Source organism: Balaenoptera borealis (assembly GCF_965194805.1).
Source record: "Balaenoptera borealis genome assembly, chromosome: 15".
NCBI lineage: Eukaryota > Metazoa > Chordata > Mammalia > Artiodactyla > Balaenopteridae > Balaenoptera > Balaenoptera borealis.
In genome coordinates this window covers 26,394,754-26,410,274 of record NC_138871.1, presented here as the reverse complement: position 1 = coordinate 26,410,274, position 15,521 = coordinate 26,394,754, and positions in this window count along the sequence as shown.

The following is a 15,521-nucleotide window of genomic DNA, read 5'->3' as shown; positions in this document are numbered from 1 at the left end:
TCCTGTCAACCACACTGCCTTCACCCTGCCCTCACAAATTATAGCAGAAGTGATTTGCCTAAATTGAGCTCTGTTATAGAGGGATGCTCTGTCTGAGGATTATCTCCAGTCTCTCAGCATGATTTTTAAAAACTGGATAAATGGATACAAGAAAGAATGAAGGACAGATAACAGCCCTATAGCAAATAGAAGGGTGATAAACAAAAGTCAAAAACTCAGGCACATGGACACAACAAAGCAAAGGACTTTAAGACACTTTGGAGGGGAGGGGTGGCAAGCAGCTCCACTTTATATAGCTCACTAGGTTCTGAACTTATCCTTATACTAAATTAAGGTGGAAAATGTGCCACTAAATAATGAAAATTACAAAGAATCAAAAGAAGTGAGATTATTATTGATGTACTCTGTTTAAGAAAACAAGAGCATAAAGAAAGAAAACAAGAGCATAAGTTTTGACATTAAGAACATTTTTAAAAAAGATTATTAAATTAAAGATATTTTACCTTTTAAGCCTGTCAATAAATGTAGCCACTTTCCCCTATATTTTAAAAATAAATAACATAAATACCATTTAATACATGAAAAAATTATATATTTTATAAATTATATGAGAAAGCTACTTTATGAAGAGGAAGATAAAAAGGTTTTGTACAAGCATATTCCCTTTATCTCCATGAATATAAAGACTAAATTATAAAACTTATTGATAGACAGAAATCATACAACTCTATTGAGTTCTATAATGCAGTTTCCCCATAGCATAATACTAACTAGAGACAATGTATACAATGCATTGTCCGCACCAGACACTCAATTATGGAATATGATCTTCATTCTGAATTCAACTCCAATGGTAATGCATAATCTCTAATTATTTTTTGTTTCATGGACCACTAAGGAAAGTACCAAATTCTGAATTCTAAAATATTCATTTTAGCAATTTTACTTTCTTGAGACAAATCGTGACCACTCTTTTCTCTTCATTTTGAAATGAGGTCAAGTCATGTTTATAATAATGGGAATAAAAATATGGAATATAATATGGAATAAAAGTGAAAATATAGGGAAAAAAAAGACCTTACAAATCATTGTAAGGCTGTTGGAACTTGCTCCAAGTGAAATGAGAAGTCATTGGAAATGGTTTTGAGCACAGTAATGCCAAGAGCTGAGTTATGTTTTTAAAAAGAACACATTTGCTGCCATGTAGAGAATAGGCAGACACAGAAAAAACAGTTATGAGGCTATTGAAATAAATCAGGTGAGAGATGATAGACCAGGCAGGCAGCAGTGCCAGAGGTGAGAAGCTGTCAGAATCTGGATGCGTTCTGAAGATAAAGTCAATAGATTTGGTAGTAGAATAGATAGGGAATGTGAAGGAAAGAGAGGATCAAAGCTGACTCAAGGTTTTTGGCCTAAGTAACAGGAAGAATGGAGTTGTCATCCACTGAGATGGGGAAAGCACTAGGAGAGGGGCAGGTTTTGAGGAGAAAAGAGATCTATTTTGAACCAACTCAAGAGCAACAGTCACCCTAGCACCCAGATTATGGTCTTCAAACATCATGTCCCAGGTTTGCTGATCCCAGATCAGGGGCAGGAAATGCAGATGATCCTGGGGCATCTTGAAACATCAGGTAGCAAGGAAGTTATCAAAGACAATTATGATACTGGCAGAAGGACTAAACCACTTGCTAAAGATGGGATAATGGGAGCATCAATAAGGATCAAACTGCAATGGATTTAAACATCATCAAAGATGTTTAAAACAAAGATGTTTATAATGATATGAAAATTGTTCTCTTAATTTGTTTGTGTTGGAGAATGTTAGGGAACCAACCCATTATTCTGAAAAATGGTTAATAAAAGGAAAGAATCAAGCGTTTATCCTGCTTTTCCTATATAAACTATACCTCAGGGTAACAAAATAGTAGATGAGGGTAAGTTTCTCTTCACAGAAGTATCCCAGCTAATGAATGAAAAAGAATGATAGAATTTGAATATCACCATCTGACAATATTAATGAGGTATTAGACCCAGGCAATGAGCATAAACTGCTCTGAATATGACAAAAAGAGAGAGAAGCAGACATTGTGTGCCTCCTGATGGAAGGCTGAACCTCCACGTCTAGAATCCAAATATCAATTTGCAGGTAATACAGAAGAGTGTGGGACATGTTAAACTAAACCATGAGGTGCATTCAGCAAAATCCAAAATGAGGAAAACTCTGTGGAAGAAATGGCCTTGTTTCAACAAGTAAGTTGAAAAGAAAAAAGACAAGAGGAAGAACCTGTAGATTAAAAAAGACTTAAAATATATATCAAAAAATCACAAGGCAGCTTCAAGATGGCGTAGGAGTGAGACGTGGAGATCCCCTTCCTCCCCACAAATACATCAGAAATACATCTACATGTGGAACAACTCCTACTGAACACCTATTGAACGCTGGCAGAAGACCTCAGACATCCTAAAAGGCAAGAAACTCCCCACGTACCTGGGTAGGGCAAAAGAAAAAAGAGAAAACAGAGACAAAAGAACAGGGAGGGGACCGGCACCTCTGGGAGGGAGCTGTGAAGGAGGAAAGGTTTCCACACACTAGGAAGCCCCTTCGCAGGCGGAGACCGGGTGGGGGGGTGGGGGGTGGGGGTGGGGGGGTGGAAGCTTCGGAGCCACGGAGGAGAGCACAGAAACAAGGGTGCAGAGGGTAAAGCGGAGAGATTCCCGCACAGAGGATCGGTGCCGACAGCACCCACCAGCCTGAGAGGGTTGTTTGCTCACGCGCCGGGGCGGGCGGGGGCTGGGAGCTGAGGCTCTGGCTTCGGAGGTCAGATCCCAGGGAGAGGACTGGGGTTGGCTGTGTGAACACAGCCTGAAGGGGGCTAGTGCACCACAGCTAGCTGGGAGGGAGTTCAGGAAAAAGTCTGGAACTAACTAAGAGGCAAGAGACCATTGTTTCGGGGTGCACGAGGAGAGGGGATTCAGAGCACCGCCTAAACGAGCTCCAGAGACGGGTGCGAGCTGCGACTATCAGCGCGGACACCAGAGACGGGCATGAGACGCTAAGACTGCTGCTGCAGCCACCAAGAAGCCTGTGTGCAAGCACAGGTCACTATCCACATCTCCCCTCCTGGGAGCCTGTGCAGCCCGCCACTGCCAGGGTCCTGTGATCCAGGGACAACTTCCCCGGGAGAACACACAGCACACCTTAGGCTGTTGCAACGTCAGGCCAGCTTCTGCCTCTGCAGGCTCGCCCCGCATTCCGTACCCCTCCCTCTCCCCCAACGGAGTGAGCCAGAACCCCTAATCAGCTGCTGCTTTAACCCCGTCCTGTCTGAGCGAAAAACAGACACCCTCAGGCGACTTACACGCAGAGGCTGGACCAGATCCAAAGCTGAACCCCGGGAGCTGTGCAAACAAAGAAGAGAAAGGGAAATCTCTCCCAGCAGCCTCAGGAGCAGTGGATTAAATCTCCACAATCAACTTGATGTACCCTACATGTGTGGAATACCTGAATAGACAACGAATCATCCCAAAATTGAGACGGTGGACTTTGGGAGCAACCATACATATATATTTTTCCTTTTTCTCTTTTTGTGAGTGTGTATGTGTATGCTTCTTTGTGTGATTTTGTCCGTACAGCTTTGCTTTTACCATTTGTCCTAGGGTTCTGTCTGTCCATTTTTTTTTTTTTTTTTTTAGTATAGTTTTTAGACCTTGTTACCATTGGTGGATTTGTTTTTTGGTTTGGTTGCTCTCTTCTTTCTTTCTTTCATCTTTTTTTCTTTTTTTTCTTCTAAATTTTTTTTATTTTTAATAATTATTTTTTATTTTAAGGACTTTATTTCTATTTATTTTATTTTTTTCTTTCCTTCCTTCTTTCTTTTTTTCTCCCTTTTCTTCTGAGTTGTGTGGCTGACAGGGTCTTGGTGCTCTGGCCGGGTGTCAGACCTGTGCCTCTGAGGTGGGAGAGCCGAGATCAGGGCATTGGTCCACCAGAGACCTCCTGGCTTCATGGAATATCAAATGGTGAAGCTATCCCAGAGATCTCCATCTCAACACGAAGACCCAGCTCCACTCAACGACCAGCAAGCTACAGTGCTGGACACCCTATGCCAAACACCTAGAAAGACAAGAACACAACTCCACCCATTAGCAGAGAGGCTGCTAAAATCATAATAAGGTCACAGAAACCCCGAAACGCACCACCAGAGGCTGTCCTGCCCACCAGAAACACAAGATCCACCTTCATCCACCAGAACACAGGCACCAGTCCACTCCACCTGGAAACCTACACAACCCACTAAGGCAACATTAGCCACTGCAGGCAGACACCAAAAAAAACGGGAACTATGAACCTGCAGCCTGCAAGAAGCAGACCCCAAACACAGTAAGTTAAGCAAAATGAGAAGACAGAGAAACACACAGCAGATGAAGGAGCAAGGTAAAAACTCACCAGAACAAACAAACAAAGAGGGAATAGGCAGGCTACCTGAAAAAGAATTCAGAGTAATGATAGTAAAGATGATCCAAAATCTTGGAAATAGAATGGAGAAAATATAAGAAACTTTTAACAAGGACCTAGAAGAACTAAAGAGCAAACAACCAATGATGAACAACACAATCAATGAAACTAAAAATTCTCTAGAAGGAATCAATATCAGAATAACTGAGGCAGAAGAACGGATAAGTGACCTGGAAGATAAAATAGTGCAAATAACTACTGCAGAGCATAATAAAGAATAAAGAATGAAAAGAATTGAGGACAGTCTCAGAGACCTCTGGGACAACATTAAATGCACAAACATTTGAATGATAGGGGTCCCAGAAGAAGAAGAGAAAAAGAAAGGGACTCAGAAAATATTTGAAGAGATTATAGTTGAAAACTTCCCTAATATGGGAAAGGAAATAGTCAATCAAGTCCAGGAAGCACAGAGAGTCCCATACAGGATACATACAAGGAGAAACACGACAAGACACATATTAATCAATCTAACAAAAATTAAATACAAGGAAAAAAGTATTAAAAGCAGCAAGGGAAAAACAACAAATAACATACAAGGGAATCCCCATAAGGTTAACAGCTGATCTTTCAGCAGAAACTCTGCAAGCCAGAAGGGAGTGGCAGGACATATTTAAAGTGATGAAAGAGAAAAACCTACAACCAAGATTACACTACCCAGCAAAGATCTCATTCAAATTCAACAGAGAAATTAAAACCTTTACAGACAAGCAAAAGCTAAGAGAATTCAGCACCACCAAACCAGCTTTACAACAAATGCTAAAGGAAATTCTCTAGGCAGGAAACACAAGAGAAAGAAAAGACCTACAATAACAAACCCAAAACAATTAAGAAAATGGTAATAGGAACATACATATCAATAATTACCTGAAATGTAAATGGATTAAATGCTCCAACCAAAAGACATAGACGGGCTGAATGGATACAAAAGCATGACCCATATATATGCTGTGTACAAGGGACCCACTTCAGACCTAGGGACACATACAGACGGAAAGTGAGGGAATGGGAAAACATATTCCATGCAAATGGAAATCAAAAGAAACCCGGAGTAGCAATTCTCATATCAGACAAAATAGATTTTAAAACAACGACTATTAAAGGAGACAAAGAAGGACACTACTTAATGATCAAGGGATCAATCCAAGAAGAAGATATAACAATTGTAAATATTTATGCACCCAGCATAGGAGCACTCCAATACATAAGGCAAATGCTAACAGCCATAAAAGGGGAAATCGACAGTAATACAATCAGAGTAGGGGACTTTAACACCCCACTTTCACCAATGGACAGATCATCCAAAATGAAAATAAATAAGGAATCATAAGCTTTAAATGATACATTAAACAAGATGGACTTAATTGGTGTTTATAGGACACTCCATCCAAAAACAACAGAATACACTTTCTTCTCAAGTGCTCATGGAACATTCTCCAGGATAGATCATATCTTGGGTCACAAATCAAGCCTTGGTAAATTTAAGAAAACTGAAATCATATCAAGTATCTTTTCTGACCACGACGCTATGATACTAGACATCAATTACAGGAAAAAATCTGTAAAAAATACAAACACATGGAGGCTAAACAATACACTACTTAATAACCAGGAAATCACTGAATAAATCAAAGAGGAAATCAAAAAATACCTAGAGACAAATGACAATGAAAACACGACGACCCAAAATCTATGGGATGCAGCAAAAGCAGGTCTAAGAGGGAAGTTTATAGCAATACAATCCTACCTCAAGAAACAAGAAACATCTCAAATAAAAAACCTAACCTTACACGTAAAGCAATTAGAGAAAGAAGAACAAAAAACTCCCAAAGTTAACAGAAGGAAAGAAATCATAAAGATCAGATCAGAAATAAATGAAAAAGTAATGAAGGAAATAATAGCAAAGATCAACAAAACTAAAAGCTGGTTCTTTGAGAAGATAAACAAAATTGATAAAGTATTAGCCAGACTCATCAAGAAAAAAAGGGAGAAGACTGAAATCCATAGAAACAGAAATGAAAATGGAGAAGTAACAACTGAAACTGCAGAAATACAAAGGATCATGAGAGATTACTACAAGTAACACTATGCCAATAAAATGGACAACCTGGAAGAAATGGACAAATTCGTAGAAAAGCACAACCCTCCGAGACTGAACCAGGAAGAAATAGAAAATATAAACAGACCAATCATGAGCACTGAAATTGAGACTGTGATTAAAAATTTTCCAACAAACAAAAACCCAGGACCAGATGGATTCACAGACGAATTCTATCAAACATTTAGAGAACAGCTAACACCTTTCCTTCTCAAACTCTTCCAAAATATAGCAGATGGAGGAACACTCCCAAACTCATTCTACGAGGCTACCATCACCCTGATACCAAAACCAGACAAAGATGTCACAAAGAAAGAAAACTACAGGCCTATACCACTGATGAACATAGATGCAAAAATCCTCAACAAAATACTAGCACACAGAACCCAACAACACATTAAAAAGATCATACACAGTGATCAAGTGGGATTTAACCCAGGGATGCAAGGATTCTTCAATATATGCAAATCAATCAATGTGATTCACCATATTAACACATTGAAGAATAAAAACCATATGATCAACTCAATTGATGCAGAAAAAGCTTTTGACAAAATTCAACACCGATTTATGATAAATACTCTACAAAAAGTGGGCATAGAGGGAACCTACCTCAACATAATAGAGGCCATATATGATAAATCCACAGCAAACATCATTCTTAATGATTGAAAGCTGAAAGCATTTCCTCTAAGATCAGGAACAAGACAAGGATGTCCACTCTTGCCACTATTATTCAACATAGTTTTGGAAGTCCTAGCCACAGCAATCAGAGAAGAAAAAGAAATAAAAGGAATACAAATTGGAAAAGAAGTAGTAAAACTGTCACTGTTTGCATATGACATGATACTATACATAGAGAATCCTAAAGATGCCACCAGAAAATTACTAGAGCTGATCAATAAATTTGGTTAAGTTGCAGAATACAAATTTATTACACAGAAATCTCTTGCATTCCTATACACTAATGATGAAAAATCTGAAAGAGAAATTAAGGAAACACTCCCATTTACCAATGCAACAACAACAAAAAAATACCTAGAAATAAACCTACCTAGGGAGACAAAAGACCTTCATTGAGAAATCTATAAGACACTGATGAAAGAAATTAAAGATGATACAAACAGATGGAGAGATATACCATGATCTTGGATTGGAAGAATCAATATTGTGAAAATGACTATACTACCCAAAGCAATCTACAGATTCAATGCAATCCCTATCAAACTACCAATGGCAATTTTTACAGAAGTAGAACTAAAAATTTTAAAATTTATTGGAAACACAAAAGACCCTGAATAACCAAAGTAATCTTGAGACAGAAAAACAGAGCTGGAGGAATCAGGCTCCCAGACATCAGACTATACTACAAAGCTACAGTCATCAAAATAGTATGGTACTGACCCCAAAACAGGAATATAGATCAATGGAACAGGATAGAAAGCCCAGAGATAAACCCATGCACCTATGGTTAACTAATCAATGACAAAGGAGGCAAGGATATACAATGGAGAAAAGACAGCCTCTTCAATAGGTGGTGCTGGGAAAACTGGACAACTACATGTAAAAGAATGAAATTAGAACACTCCCTAACACCATACACAAAAATAAACTCAAAATGGATTAAAGACCTAAATGTACATCCAGACAGTATAAAACTCTTAGAGGAAAACATAGGCAGAACACTCTATGACATAAATCACAGCAAGATCCTTTTTGACCCACCTCCTAGAGAAATGGAAATAAAACCAAAAATAAACAAATGGGACCTAATGATACTTAAAAGCTTTTGCACAGCAAAGGAAACCATAAAGAAGATGAAAAGACAACCCTCAGAATGGGAGAAAATATTTGCAAATGAAGCAACTGACAAAGGATTAATCTCCAAAATTTACAAGCAGCTCATGCAGCTCAATATCAAAAAAACAAAAAACCCAATCGAAATATGGGCAGAGGCCCTAATAGACATTTCTCCAAAGAAGATATTCAGATAGCCAGCAAAGACATAAAAGAATGCTCAACATTACTAATCATTAGAGTAGTGCAAATCAAAACTACAATGAGGGAACACCTCACCCCAGTCAGAATGGCCATCATCAAAAAATCTACAAACAATAAATGCGGTGGAGAGGGTGTGGAGAAAAGGGAACCCTCTTGCACTGTTGGTGGGAATGTAAGTTGATACAGCCACTATGGAGAACAGTATGGAGGTTCCTTAAAAAACTAAAAATAGAACTACCATACTACCCAGCAATCCCACTACTGGGCATATACCCTGAGAAAACCATAATTCAAAAAGAGTCATGTACCACAATGTTCATTGCAGCTTCATTTACAATAGCCAGGACATGGAAGCAACTTAAGTGTCCATCGACAGATGAATGGATAAAGAAGATGTGGCACATATATACAATAGAACTTTGCTCAGCCATAAAAAGAACGAAATTGAGTTATTTGTAATGAGTTGGATGGACCTAGAGACTGTCATACAGAGTGAAGTAAGTCAGAAAGAGAAAAACAAATACCGTATTGTAACACATATATGTAGAATAAAAAAAATTGGTTCTGAAGAACCTAGGGACAGGACAGAAATAAAGACGCAGATGTAGAGAATGGACTTGAGGACATGGGGAGAGGGAAGTGTAAGCTGGGACAAAGTGAGAGAGTGGCATGGACTTATATATACTACTAAATGTAAAATAGCTAGTGGGAAGCAGCCGCATAGCACAGGGAGATCAGCTCGGTGCTTTGCGACCACCTAGAGGGGTGGGATAGGGAGGGTGGGAGGGAGACGCAAGAGGGAGGATATATGGGGATATATGTTTATGCATAGCTGATTCACTTTGTTATAAAGCAGAAACTCTCACACCATTGTAAAGCAATTATACTCTAATAAAGATGTTTAAAAAAATCACACTGTGTAGGTTTTTTTTGGATCCTGATTCAAACAATCTTATGGAAAAAATTATGAGTGTATTGGAAATGTGAATACTGACTGGCTATGACATTAAGAAATTGTTATTTCCTATGACTGCCTATTGGTAAGATGATCGTGTTGAAAAATGAGGCCTTATCTTTTAGAGATAAACACTGAAATAGGCACAGTTGAAATGATGCAATGTCTATGTCTGGGATTGGCTTCAAAATAATACAGGGCTGGAGGGAAGAGAAACAAGATTGGCCACAAGTTAGTAATGGTTGAACCTCTGTGATGGGTGCATGGGGATTTGTTATACCAGTCCGTCTACCTACTTTTGTGGATGTTTGTTTGAAACTCCCTATTATTATAAGTAAAGAAAGAAAATATAAGAAAGAAAGAGAAGAAGGTAGAGAAGAAGGGAAGAAGTAAGGAAGAAAGGAAAGAAAGGAGATAAGTTTTGTTTTGGGCATGTGGAGTTTGAGCTGCTAATTTGATATCCAGACAGAGATGTTGAGTCAGTAGTTGAGTATGTGGGACTGAAGTTCTGGAGACGGTTAAGGCAAGGGACAACAGTTAAGAAGTCCTAAATTAATAAATATATGAAAATCATGGGACTTGATGAGATCACCTTAAAAATGAGTAAAACGTGAGAGAAAAAAGATGTTACAGACTAAATCTTAAGAATTTCCAAAGTTGAGAGGCCTGGAAGATGAGGTAGGAAAGGAGCTGCACTGTTGACCATTGCATTTGGCAGAGAGAGGTCATTGCTGACCTGGATGGACCACAGCAGTTTGAGGGAGGGTGAGGTGTTTTCCAGAAGGCAGAGGAGGAGACCAGAGGCAGTGAGCATAGTTGAGTCTTTAGAAGAGTTCTGTAATACAGCAGCAGGGAAATGAGACAGAGAAGTGAGTGGGATATAGGGCTGACAGGTTATTTTTCAAGATGGGAAGAATTGCAGCATGTTTTTATTTATTTATTTTTAACATCTTTATTGGAGTATAATTGCTTTACAATGGTGTGTTAGTTTCTGCTTTATAAAAAAGTGAATCAGATATACATATACATATATCCTCATATCTCCTCCCTCTTGTGTCTCCCTCCCACTCTCCCTATCCCACTCCTCTAGGTGGTCGCAAAGCACCGAGCTGATCTCCCTGTGCTATGCGGCTGTTTCCCACTAGCTATCTATTTTACATTTGGTAGTGTATATATGTCCTTGCCACTCTCTCACTTCATCCCAGCTTACTTTTCCCCCTCCCCGTGTCCTCAAGTCCATTCTCTACATCCGTGTCTTTATTCCTGTCCTGCCCCTAGTTCTTCAGAACTTTTTTTTTTTTTTAAGATTCCATATATATGTGTTAGCATATGGTATTTGTTTTTCACTTTCTGACTTACTTCACTCTGTATGACAGACTCTAGGTCCAACCACTTCACTACAAATAACTCAATTTCGTTTCTTTTTATGGCTGAGTAACATTTCATTGTATATATGTGCCACATCTTCTTTATCCATTCATCTGTCGATGGACACTTAGGTTGCTTCCATGTCCTGGCTATTGTAAATAGAGCTGTATCATGTTTTTAATATGATGAGAATGACCCAGTAGAGTGAGAGAGAGAATAAATAATGATGGGGGAGAGAAGGGAAATTGCTAGTTGGGGGTTCTGGATCTTCCATGTGAGCCCAAAACAGGTTCATGATCAGGTTAATTATGATGCATTTGGTGTTAGGGCTCATGGATCAGCAGAGGGTGCCTTTGTGAGGTTCTGTGACAGCCCAGGTTGAGCTCATTTTAGAGAGTGAACTGACTCAAGTGTGTTGAATGCTGCTAACAGGTCACCTAAGATGAAAACACTCAATGTGGAGTGATTATTAATCACAAGAAAAACAATTTTGGTGGAGTTGTGGGAATGAAATTGATTGAAATGGCTTCAAGAAAAAATAAGAGGAGAGAAAGTGGAGTCTGAGTAAAATAGAGTGGTGATGGTGGGGAGAGATTTTGGGGTCAGGGAGTTTGTTTGTTTTAGGATGGGGGAAATTATAGTGGGCGTATGTTTTGGGGTATGATTCAGTAGAAAGATAAAAAATTATTCAGGTGGTCTTAGATGAGCCAATGGATGAAGTGGTGGCCGTGAGTAGGCACGAGGTTGGGATCCAATGGAGGCCTGCATTTGGGAACTGCAGCCTCATCCTTCCTGTGCAGGGTGGGGGCAGGCAGAAATATAGGTACAGATGCATGGGGGTTGATGCAGTGCCAGGAGCATGGGAAGAACAGGGGGTTGTTCTGGATGACCAATTAGTTTTTTCAGGTCTAAAATTTATCTCAAAAACAAACTTTTTATTAGAATCTCATTGTCAGTTCTTTCCTAGTCTTCATCTTGCAGATCTGACAATCATTAAATACTGTTGGTTCCACCTACCAAGCAGGCCTTGACTCTACTCTTACCCACTGCAATGCTGCCCCTTTCACCAGCACCACTGGCTTTGCTCATCCTGCTGAAGAGCTCAGGCTCCACAGCTGGCTGACTTTAAATTTAGCTTGAATCTGGTGGGTTTGAACTTAGCTTGAATCTAGTGGGCATTTGATGGCTGCCTGTTTTATCCATTGGTAAATTGGAATAATTATAGTTCTTAACCAATAGACCAATTTAGAGGATTAAAAATAAAACTGGATATCAAGCGCTTTCTCTGCATGTCCCTGGCACATATAGGTTTGAGCTGTTAGCTTTCTCTCCCATCTTCACTTCTACATTTCGGAGTGAGCTTTCTATTGCACAGAGCTCTGCTTTAGAACCTCTGATGCTCCCTGCTGCCCTTTGGATCAGGTTTGAACTCTTTCACCTGTCAAACCAAGCCCTTCAGGATTTGACCACACCTCCTTTTCCAGTCCCGGGTCCAGCACTTCTCTTCTGTGTTTCTTTGCTTCAGACACAGAAACTTGCCACTCTCCAACCCATATCCTTTCTTTTTGCTTCCACAATTTTACAGAAGATACTCCTCCCCCACCTCCCAACCTGGCAAAATCCTGCCCATTCTTTAAGACTGGAAAATTGGAAAATTTCCCTGACCTCCCTCTGGATACCTCTAATTCCTTCTTAGCTCTGTCCCTTGCAACCAAGTCCAAGCTCCTACTGCTCACTACACAACAGGCCAATAAATTGAGAGACAAGGTGTTGGGGCAAGGAATAATGACTTTATTCGGAAAGCCAGGAGTCCAAGAAGATGGTGGACTGTGACATTACTAAAGAACCATCTTGCCAGGGTCTCGATTCTAGTTTCTTTTATAGAACAAAGTGGGGAGATGAGGAGGTACAGTGAAAAGGCCATAAATTGTTGCAAATATTTCCTGGTTTTGGCCAGACTCCAGGAGGGGATGTATTAATTTCTTCTTCCCTGCAGCTATTCACAGGTGGGAAGGGTCAGGAAGTTTTCTGTAAGCTGAACAAAGATATTTTAGTTTAACATTCAGGCATGGGGGCAGGATTCCAGAGATGGGCCATATGTATACTTTAAGGTATAGGCAACATCCCTTTAGTGATTAACTTGTAGCAAAAACATCAGAAAACAAAGATTAAAGTAAAAAAAAAAAAAAGGTCTGATATGGAGTCAGATTTGTTATTTCCTATTACACCTTACCTCTAAATTTGCTTGCTTGTCCTCCACACAATGAGCTCCCTGGGAGCAGGAGCACTGTTTTGTTCCTTTCTTTATTTTTATTGCCTTGGACTGTCTCTGGCACCAATAAACTTCTCGGGGAATGACCGTGTTAGTTATTCCTTCCTTTGTATCCATCTCTTTTCCAGCCCTTGGTATTACACATTTGTTGAGGGTTTGTCTTCTCCATCATGCCATGAATGCCATGGGAGAAGAGACGTTATCTTTACTTCTGCCTACATTGCCAGAGCTTAACACACAGCAGTGGCTTAATAAATGATTTAAAGGATGAAATAGAATGAAAGCACCTTGCCACCACCCCAAGTGCACGTGGCATCCCCGCAGATTCTGAGGTGGCCTCCAGATGGCGCCCGCTGCTCACAGGTGCCCCTGGGCAGTAGTCCCGGTTGCACCGGCGGGGCGCACAGCCTGCGTCAGGCAGGTCCCTGGCAAGAGAGCAGCCTGGGCCCCAGTGGACACACTGCCTTCTCTGGGCCAAAACATAGCTGTGGCAGGGGGGCTTCACCTCCCTGAGCTCTTGGGCCTCCTTGCAGATAGCTCTGGAATGTTATTTGGGGAGGGAGAAGGGGCCTGCCGCCTTTTGGTGCCTCTTGGGTGATATCTAAGCCTCTCATGCCAGCAGGTGAAGGAGTCACACCTCTGCTGATGGCTGACAGTTGCAACACGCCCACACACTAAATGTTATTTATCTGTGTGGACTAAGAATGCCGCCTACCATATCAGTAAGTAAAGGATGTTGCAGCCATCAACACTGTAGCCACCCCTGATGGTGAGCCCTGAGGGAACTCAGGATGGAAACAGACAGGCTGCCCAGTGGTCACACAGTGCAGCCACCCCCAGTGGTGCACGCGAGGGGACTCAGATTGGGAAAGCACAGGATGTTGGCCCCGGATAGCTAAGGTGCATATCAAAGGAATGATTTCAATGAGCCCAGACTCTAGTATTTTCCCATACATAGAAAGCACTAAATTCCTTAACTTGAGATGTCTGGTTTTCTTTAATTAACAGTAATCTTTTGATGTTCTGACTCCCTGGTCTTTGTTTCAAAAACCCTTAGATAACCTGGCTCCTCCCTTACCTCTTTGGAGCAGTCCTTCAGAGCTGAAAGGCTGCCTCCTGGGCTTGAGTCCTCAGAAAGTCTGCCAGATAAAACACAGCTCTCAACTTTTAGGTTGTGCATTTTTTTTTCAGTTGACATCTATCATAATAACAATAACAGCAAGTGCGTGGCTTTTCCAGCACACTTACTAGGTGTCAAGCATTGTTCTAAGTACTTTATACAAATTACTCAAAGGTACATAATAAAATAATTTTTAAAATATAAATTTCTGTTTTATAGTGAAGAAACTCAGGTACAGAAGTTAAATAATTTGTCCAAGATTGCTCATTTAGAAAGTAGCAGAGGTATGGCTAGAACCCAGGCAGTCTGGCACCAGCATCTGCAGGCTCCCAACTCTGCAACCCTGTTTCCCTCTGTTGAGCTGAGCAGTGTGGGGGAGGGGGAAATTTATCCCTCCGCCCCTCCTGAGTCCTTGTGGCTGGACCAATAATAACATTGACACAAGACAGATTAACAGGAGAAAAATAAATAAAGTTTAATTAATGTTCATGGAGGTCTCACTGAAATGGGCCCTAAGAAGTGGCCAAAGCGGGCAGCTTTAATACTTTTAGACAAAAAAAGAATACATTTGTGAGGAATTGACAAAACAAAAAAAGTTAGGTTTTGGTGCCCAATTAGCGAAGAATCTCTAAACAGAGTTTGCGCTTGGAGTAGTAAATTAAAGAAGTAATAAGTGTCAGCTGAAAAAGTGCACAACCTAAAATTTAAGAACTATGTTTTATTTGGTGGGCAAAACTGAGGACTTAGGCCTGGAACTCAGCCTCTCAGATGGCTCTGAGGGACTGCTCTGAAGAGGAGCGGGAGGAGCCAGGATACCCAGGAGATCTGCAACATAGACCAGGTAGTCAGAACATCAAAAGATTACTGTTAATTAAAGAAAATCAGACATCTCATGTTAAGGAATTTAGCAATTTTCTATGTATGGGAAGATGCAAGAATCTGGGCTCACTGAAATCATTCCTTTGATATGGACCTCAGGTATCTGGGGCCGGTATCCTGTGTTTCTCATCTTGAGTCTCCTCAGGATGCACACTTGTGGGGTGGCTGCAGTGGCTGATGGCTTGATGGCGGGCATCCTGTTTCTATTCTGAGTTCCCTCAGAGTTCACCATCAGGGTGACTGTAAGGTCATGGCTCGATGGCTGCAATATCCTTTGTCTACTGATATGGCAGGCAACACTTTTTCACTCATACA